The 9,481-nt window shown below is 49.9% G+C and overlaps 1 protein-coding gene across 43 annotated transcripts in view; it reads left to right on the top strand.

The window, feature by feature from the left end:
- gas7b (growth arrest-specific 7b) overlaps nt 1-9,481 on the top strand; it is a 718,490-nt gene that overhangs the window by 117,826 nt on the left and 591,183 nt on the right. For 4 of the 43 annotated variants that reach the window (XM_078225378.1, XM_078225382.1, XM_078225379.1 and 1 more), the window contains one exon: nt 1,390-1,523. The exons of the other annotated variants lie outside the window; for them this stretch is intronic. The gene's annotated coding sequence lies outside the window, so the exon portion shown is untranslated. The remainder of the gene's footprint in view (nt 1-1,389; nt 1,524-9,481) is intronic. 43 annotated transcript variants of the gene reach the window in all.

Raw genomic sequence — 9,481 nt, 5'->3', positions numbered from 1 at the left:
AACTAGTACCTTGTATAGTTTTATCATGGCTTCCCTATTTTTATATTCCAGTCCCTTTTGAAATTAAGGCCAATATTCCATTTGCCTTCCCTATTTCCTGCTGAATTGCATGCTAGCTTTGTTTGATTTATATATGAGGATCCCCAAATCCCTCTATGCTGCAGCTTTCTGCAGTCTTTCTCCATTTAAATAATATTCAGCTCCTTTATTCTTCCTACCAAAGTGCAAAACTTCACATTTTCCTCCATTATATTGCCAATTTTTTTTGCCCACTCACATACTCTTCTCTATATCCCTCTGTGGACTCACTACTTGCCTTCCCAACCATTTTTGTGTCATCTGCAAACTTGACAATAGTACATTCACTCCTCTCATCCACGTCTTAAATATATATTGTAAATTACTGATCCCTGTGGCACTCCACTCCACTAGTTACAGGTTGCCATCCTGAAAATGCACCTCCTATTCCAACTCTCTATCTTCTCTCAGCCATTCCTCTGCCCATGCTAATATACTACCCCAAACACCATGGACTATTATCTTATTAAGTAGCCTTTTGTGCGGTATCTTATCAAATGCTTTTTGGAACTCCAGTTATACAACATCTGTTGGTTCCTTACTATCTATCCTGCTCGTTACCTCAAATAATTCTAACAAATTTGTCAGATATGATTCCCCTTCGTGAAGCCCTACTGATTCTGCTTGATTATGTTTTGTATTTCTAAATGCTCTGCCAGATGTTCCTTTGTAATGTTTGGATGTTCAGCTAAATGGCCTCTAATTACCTGTTTTTTGTCTCCCTCCCTTTTTGAAAAAGAGTGTTACATTGGCAGTTTTCCAATCCTCTGGCATTTTTACAGAATTTAAGGATTCTTTGGAGATTACTGCTACCTGTGCATCCACTATCTCAGTAGCTACTTCCTCCTTCCTACTTACAAGGATGCATCCCATCAGGCCCGGGGGACTTCTCAGCACTTAGCTCTGTTAGTTTCCCTAGTACTTTTTCTCTTGTGATAGTTATATTTATTTTCTCCCCAACCCCAAGCCTTTTCCCCATCCCTTTGCCCCTTTATTATTTCATCTTTTTGGAATGATATTAGCATCTTCCATTGTAATGACTGGTGCAAAGTATTTAATTAACTCCTCTGCCATTTCCTGCTTCTCCATTATTATTTCGCCAGTCTCATTCTCTAAAGGGCCTATTTTAACTTTGGCCTCTCTTCCTATTTGCATATTTAATGAAGCTCTTACTGTGCATTTTTATATTACTCGTGAGTTTTCCCTCCTAGTTTATTTGCTCCCTCTTTATTACATTTTTGGTCAACTTTTGTTGGTTTCTAAGACTTTCGCAATCCTCTGTCTTATGACTAATCTTTGCCACATTGTCAGTTTTGCGATTGCAGTGTTCTGTAGTGTGGCGGAGACGCTACCCGGTTCTTGTTCAGCTGCAGTCTTTGCTGACTTGACTGACTTCCACAGTCAGAGAGAGAGATTCTTGCAAAATGGCTATTTGCATGGGTAATGTGAGTATGTTTGTTGGCTTTTATTTCTATGTCAAACTTTACAGCACTTGTTCTCACAGAGCACACACAGACAATGTGGGGCAGCTTTTCAGCTGGCTTTAAACCCATTCTTTGGGGGTGCTCTTACCATTGCACCCCACCGGGCTGATGGGCAGGGGTAGCCGGTACAATCACACGAGAGACAAGCAATCATGGTTTATGCCCAATTTCTCCCCTCTCATGATCTTACTGGCACTGGATATCCAGCACGATCAGCTGCATGCCCATTTCTGGCGCGAAGCTGAATAATTTATTTAAATATATTTAAATGTAATTTTACACTGATTTAATACACCAGGACGGTATCGTCGGGGTTCACTTGCCTCTGTGATCCTGCCGGCAAGAACCTGGAATGGAGGATCACAGCTGGTCCCCAGCAACAGGGACCTGTCATGATGGCCTCGCCGGTAGAACTGGAGGCCATTGAGGCCCCCTGGGGAGGTTGGGGGCAAGGGGGGAGGCCTTTGCATAGTGCCAGACTGATGCGCGTTATCAAACACGAGGCTAGATGCTCGGGAAATAAAGGCTTTTATTCACTGTAATGAAGCAGCCAATAATTATATACACGATCCCAGACTGAAGGGGTCCCAGCCAGAGCAGGGACTTTTATACCTCTCCCAGGAGGCGGAGCCCGACTGGGATGTACCACAACACTACAGTACAAAGGTGTAACAACCCCACCCTAACCCCAACAGCAACAAGTAGCACAACCCAACAGTAACATATGTACATCCTTGTAGTACTGGCCAGACCCTGGCTCAGTACTATCCAGTGGGAACCAACGATGGTTCACCACATTCACCCCTCCTTTGAGAACAAAGGCCGGCGGGGTACAAAAAAACAGAATAAAGTGTCATCAGTCTATAAGTTCAGACGGTCAGGGGGACCGCACCGTCGTTGTGACCTCCTCAATACCGGCGGTGACACCGGAGTAGGCACTTGCGGAGGCGTTCTCCCCAAGGCGGCGTCCAGCTGTTCTTCCACGGACTCACAGGCTGGTTGACCCCGAGGTGACGGTAGTCCATGGGGTCCTGACATGCCCTGCAGTGGCGACCATCCTCTGGACTCAGGCAAGCTGTACACGGGAGTAAAAGGGTTAAGCAATGGTCCCGATGCTGCCCGCGCCGTGTCCGGGGGAGAAACAAGAGTTAAGGGGTTTGTAACAGGGGGTATGGGAGCGACAGGGGTTGCTACGTCCCCTGCTGGCGCCAGGTCTCGGATCGAGACCGTGTCCTCTCGCCCGTCAGGGTATGCCACATAGTCATACTGAGGGTTGGTGTGGAGGAGATGGACCTGTTCGACCAACGGGTCGGACTTGCGGGCCCTTACATGTCGCCGCAGGAGGACGCGTCCTGAGTACGTCAACCAAGACGGTAATGAGATCCCCGAGGAAGACTTCCGAGGGAATGAAAACATCCTCTCATGGGGAGTAGCATTGGTTGCCGTACACAGGAGGGAGTGAATAGAATGGAGCGCATCAGGGAGCACCTCTAGCCAACAGGAGACTGGAAGACTTTTTGACTTCAACGCCAGTAAGACAGCCTTCCAGACTGTAGCATTCTCACGTTCCACCTGTCCGTTACCCCTAGGGTTGTAGCTCGTGGTCCTACTAGAGTCAATCCTGTATGAGAGCAGGAATTGCCTCAAGTCATCGCTCATGAACGACGAGCCCCTGTCGCTATGGATGTAGCCGGGGTACCCGAACAGGGTAAAGAGATCAGGGAATGCCTTGATAACCGTGGCAGCGGATGTATCAGAGCAGGGAACAACAAAAGGGAACCTAGAGTACTCGTCAATGATATTGAGGAAGTACACATTCCGATCTGTTGAGGGAAGGGGGCCCTTAAAATCGACACTCAGTCTCTCGAAGGGACGAGTGGCCTTGACTAAATGTGCCCGGTCAGGTCGGTAAAAGTGCGGTTTGCATTCCGCGCAAACCCGACAGCTTCTTGTTACGGACCTGACGTCCTCCACCGAGTAGGGCAGGTTGCGGGCTTTTATAAAGTGGTAGAGCCGAGTGACCCCAGGATGGCATAGGTCATTATGGAGAGCCTGCAAACGGTCCTCCTGTATACTGGCGCATGTTCCACGCGAGAGGGCATCCAAGGGCTCATTGAGTTTCCCTGGACGGTACATGATGTCGTAGTTATAGGTGGAGAGTTCAATTCTCCACCGCAAGATCTTGTCATTCTTGATCTTGCCCCTCTGCGTGTTATTAAACATGAACGCCACGGACCACTGGTCCGTGATCAGGGTGAACCGTTTTCCCGCCGAGTAATGGCGCCAGTGCCTCACGGCCTCCACAATGGCCTGGGCCTCCTTTTCCACCGCTGAATGCCGGATTTCGGGGCCTTGGAGGGTGCGGGTAAAAAAGGCGACGGGCCTGCCTGCCTGGTTAAGTGTGGCGGCCAGGGCAAAATCAGATGCATCGCTCTCCACCTGAAAGGGGATGGACTCGTCAACAGCGTGCATCGTAGCTTTCGCGATGTCGGCTTTTAATTTATCGAAGGCCAATCGGGCCTCTGGCGTTAGGGGAAAAGTCGTGGACTTAATGAGCGGACGGGCTTTGTCTGCGTAATTGGGAACCCACTGCGCATAATAAGAGAAGAAGCCTAAGCATCTTCTCAGTGCTTTTGCACTAGCAGGCAAGGGAAGTTCAGAAAGGGGGCGCATACGGTCTGGATCAGGGCCAATGACCCCGTTTTCCACCACATATCCTAGGATGGCTAAACGGCGCGTACGAAACACACACTTCTCCCTGTTGTAGGTCAAGTTCAGGCGAGACGCAGTGCGTAGGAAATTCAGGAGATTCGTGTCGTGGTCCTGCTGGTCATGGCCGCAGATGGTGACATTATCCAGGTACGGGAAGGTAGCCCGCAGCCCGTTCTGGTCCACCATTCGGTCCATTGCACTCTGGAAGACCGAGACCCCATTGGTGACACCAAAGGGAACCCTGAGAAAGTGATACAGGCGACCATCCGCCTCAAAAGCCATGTATTGTCAGTCCTCTGAGCGAATGGGGAGTTGGTGGTAGGCAGACTTGAGGTCTATGGTGGAGAACACCCGGTACTGCGCAATCTGATTGACCATATCAGATATGCGTGGCAGAGGATACGCATCCAGCTGCGTATATCGATTAATGGTCTGATTATAGTCAATGACCATCCGGGGTTTGTTCCCGCTCTTGACCACCACGACCTGCGCCCTCCATGGACCAGCGCTGGGTTGTATGATCCTTTCTTTGAGGAGCCGCTGAACCTCAGATCTAATGAAGATCCGATCCTCAGTGCTGTAACGCCTACTTTTAGTCGCGATGGGCTTGCAGCTTGGCACAAGATTCTGGAACAGGGAGGGTGTGGTGATCTTCAGCGTCAAGAGGCTACAGGCGGGGCGCGTTGGGCAATTTGGAGGCTGCTGCTGTTCTCCCACTGCCAGTGAAGGGAGTGGCCCACCGTACTGTAGGGTTACACTCCTCAAGTGGACCATGAAGTTTAGTCCAAGAAGTATTGGCGCGCAAAGGTACGGCAACACTAGGAGCTTGAAACGCTCGTAAACTGTGCCTTGCACCGTCAAAGTTACCACGCAACTCCCTAACACGGTGACAGACAGGGACCTCGATGCCATAGAGATTGTCTGTTTGGCAGGTTGAATCCGGAGTCCACACCGCTTCACAGTGTCTGGGTGGATAAAGCTCTCAGTGCTCCCGCTGTCAAACAGACAATAAATCACGTGGTCATTTACCTGGATGTTCATCATAGATTTGTCAAGTCTATGAGGCTTGGCCTGGTCCAGGATGATCGACGCCACTGTTGGTTCATGAGCGCCACTGCAGGCAGCTGAAATCGATGAGGAGGACCCCTGCTGGTCGTTCGCGGTCGGTGCCGACCAACATGGCCGCTCCCATAAGTCGCACGTGGGTGATGGCGCCAAACTCAGCGACCCCTGGTGGTCACACACCTCCGACTCCGTCGACCGTAATGGCGTCGTCCTGGCCTCGCACGTGGACGAACCCCTCGATGATTTCGACGACGAAGAGCAGTGCTCTGAAGAATCGCAGGCCGCACTGCCGTTCCTAGATTTAGATCGGCACACTTTCGAATCGTGCCCTTTCTTACCGCAGGCGGAGCACAACACAGCCTTAGCGGGACACCGTTGCCGAGTATGCTTCGCTCCCCCACAGAAGTAACACCGCGGGCCGCCCGGAGCTGCTGCCGTCGTCTGGCCCGAGTGTGAGCACGCCATTACGCAGCATTTCGAACCCGAGGGACGAGGAGGGATTGGCGACTGCTCCTGCCACGTTGTCTCCACGTGGTCTTCTGGATACAATACTAAGCTTTTGGAGGCCGTCTCCAGCATCTCTGCTAGCTCGATTGCCTGGGTAAGGACAAGGTTACCTTTCTCCAATAGTTTAAGTCGAATGTATGACGATCCGACTCCCGCCACAAACGCATCTCGGGCGAGTTCGGTCATGCTCTGCTCAGCCGACACAGCTTTGCAGTAACAGCCCCTGGCTAGCTGTAGGATCTCGTTCGCATATTCCTCCATCGTTTCGCCAGACTGCCGTCGTCGAGTGGCTAAGAGGTAACGAGCGTGTATTTCATTGGGCGGTTTGATATAACGCTTCTTCAGAAGCTCGAGGGCCTTTGTATAATCGGTGGCCGCACGGATCGCGAGGTAGACAGTGTCTCTTACCCTCGCATGGAGGACCCGGAGTCTGTCATCATCTGTGGTGACCGCTGCGGAGGCTGCAAGGTAGTCTTCGAAGCACTTCAGCCAGTGGTCGAAGGTGTTAGAGGCGCCCACCGCACGTGGATCTAGTGTAAGGCGTTCCGGCTTCAGGATCTGCTCCATACTCTTTTTTTTTCTTCGACGAGAGTTTAACAACAGTAAATAAAATTGATGCGCGTTATCAAACACGAGGCTAGATGCTCGGGAAATAAAGGCTTTTATTTACTGTAATGAAGCAGCCAATAATTATATACACGATCCCAGACTGAAGGGGTCCCAGCCAGAGCAGGGACTTTTATACCTCTCCCAGGAGGCGGAGCCCGACTGGGATGTACCACAACACTACAGTACAAAGGTGTAACAACCCCACCTTAACCCCAACAGCAACAAGTAGCACAACCCAACAGTAACATATGTACATCCTTGTAGTACTGGCCAGATCCTGGCTCAGTACTATCCAGTGGGAACCAACGATGGTTCACCACACAGACTTGCACTGCCAGACCCAGAGAGGGTGGGGCCTACTGGGGGGAGCCAGACCGGGGGAGGCTGGTTGGTGGTGGGGGATCCCACTGTGCACTCTGCATTAGGGATCGTTGGGAGCAGGGTGGGGTACCGCTGTGCATCTGCATCAGGGATCAGTGGGGTGAGGGAGGGGGACAATCAGGGCTGGCCATGGGGGTGGGCGTGGAGGTCAAGTGATTGGCAGGGAGTTGGCTGGCCAATCGCGGGGTGGGGGAGGGCAGCTGATCGCAGGGCAGTCGGGCCGGCGATCCGGGCGGGGGGGGATCGGTCCGAGCGGGTGGGGCCAGGTGTAGTTGGAGGATACTTTGTTTAGGCAGGGAGGCTGGCTGAGAGCAGTAGAGGCGGAGTAACAGGTCTCTATTGCTAGAGACCTGCACAGGTGCAAGGGCGTCCCAATGCTCTCAGCCAGCGTTCGGGTATTTAAGCTCTGCCGCCCTCCCTCTCCCGGCAAGAAACCATTTCTGTTGTTTTTTCATGCACTGAGTACATAAGATCGAAGATTTGAACTCGCCCAAAAAATGGATTTGAATCTTCCTCGTTTTCATGGCCATCCTGGACTTAGAATTCTTTTGGTAAGATCACCACCCCGCCAACTCCCACACCCCCCCCCCCCCCCCCCCGCCCCCGCCCAGCATTGAATATTCCAAGTGTGAAGACGAATCCACAAAAATCCATTTGGGTATTACACAGGAAATCTTGTTGTGAGGTGACCATTACGTATAATTGTCTCTACCAGATATGGTAATTAGTCCCTGATTGCTCTGGTGAGAGGGTAGGGTTTCCTTTGTCTCATAGAGAATTACCCTGCAGTAATTCAGCCAGTGGATTGCGTGCCCATTAAAAAAAAGTCTCAGGTCTTATTTAAAGCTCAATATTCCCAGACATAATTCAGTGTTTTTTTACTTTATTATTATGACAATTCTCTTTTGATCATCTTCTTACTGCTCCTCTTGTTCTTCTTTCTCTATCTGAGCTAACATCCAAAGTTGTGGTGGCAAAGGCTGCGCCCTCATGGTAGCAAGGTTATGGAAAATACCTTAGAACACTCATTCCTGTTAATCCTGGAGGACTCCTATGAGCAGTCCAGAAAGTGGAACTGTTGCTTCACTATGCCAATGTTTTCTTGGTGCAGGATAGGTGTGTTATGGTTATTGCCAGTGTAGAAGATATTCAAAAAGAGTTATCTTTGAGAAAAGGTTGCACACCATGTGGCAGCGCTTGTTTACTTGTGGAGCTCGCCAAAGCCAGAAGTGCAGTTGATTGCATCTTACATCATTGTGAATCCTGCCAGTCTGGCAAATTCATATGGGGCGGCACGGTGGCACAGTGCTTAGCACTGCTGCCTCACAGGAACCTCGGTTCAATTCCTGGCTTGGGTCACCATGTGGAGTTTGCACATTCTTCCTGTGCCTGTGTGGGTTTCCTCCGGGTGCTCCGGTTTCCTCCCACATTCCAAAGATGTGCGGGTTAGGTTGATTGGCCATGCTAACTTGCTCCTTGGTGTCCCGGGACGTGTAGGTTAGAGGGATTAGCGGAGTAAATGTACGGGGAAAGGGCCTGGGTGGGATTGTTGTCGGTTCAGACGCGATGGGCCAAATGACGTCCTCCTCCACTGTAGGGATTCTATGGATTTTATGATTCTCTAGTCTTGCATTTCTCTGGCCTGTAAGAAGATGATGAAGGCCCCTCTGCAACAAAAAGGCTTTGCCCACCTCTCTGATGTAGCAAACAACAGTGGTGGACTGTGAGATGTTACTGATGTTCCCTCTTCATATCTGGAAAGATCCACTGGCGCAGTAATTGAAGGCAGCAGTAACCTTGACAGCCACTGGCAGCATCATTCCCCATCCTGGTATAAGGCTGCAGGTTAAATTGTAGGAAGTGGCACAGTTCAGTAACCATCATCTTGGTGAAACACAGCCTAAGAAACCACACTGCTATTGGCTGAGGTTGCAGCAGGAGAAGCACTTCTTTAAAACTCTTTGTGAGTAGGTCTTTATGTTGAAAATGCTCTTGCTCCCTTTGTGTAATACATTTCCTCTCTACTTCCTGTGCTCCATTTCCTAATCATACTGCAAGCCAGAGAGGCAAAAGCTATAGCCCCATTACTGAAGCTGACTTCCTCCTAACAGGCCAACCAGTTCCTCTAAACACCCTTGTCAAGAAATAGAACTGCTCCCTGGAAAATCCAAAAATCCTCTAATAACACAGACACAGACAGTACCTCCATCAACGCAGCAATAATTGTCCTAAAATTGGCCAGAAATATTTTGGTACACAATTTTTCAGTTTGGAGTCTGCACAGTGCCTGCACCATTGGTGCTAAAGAGGTCAATTTTACAGCCATAATAGCTTGGCAAGAAGTGCAGTGGATTGCATCTCACACCTGTGGCAAGCCAGCCAGAGACATTAATCTGAGTGCCCACTCAGTCAGTCTAATTTAATCATGGGGAAGTTTATATACCACCCAGCCCTGGCAAACAATTCATCCATTGCATATCCTATGCATTTATGTACAACTGACAGTACCTCTAAGTGTCCTGGAAGAAATCAGAGGCCAATCACCACAGATAATTTGTGTCCGCGAGGTCCAGTAAGCAACAGGTCTTCATCTCGGAGCCTGGGATGTGTACTGTCCACCTGAAGTATCAATCTAAGCCATCGGA

Source organism: Mustelus asterias, chromosome 12 (assembly GCF_964213995.1).
Source record: "Mustelus asterias chromosome 12, sMusAst1.hap1.1, whole genome shotgun sequence".
Classification (NCBI taxonomy): domain Eukaryota; kingdom Metazoa; phylum Chordata; class Chondrichthyes; order Carcharhiniformes; family Triakidae; genus Mustelus; species Mustelus asterias.
This window is presented reverse-complemented; position numbering and strand designations above follow the sequence as displayed.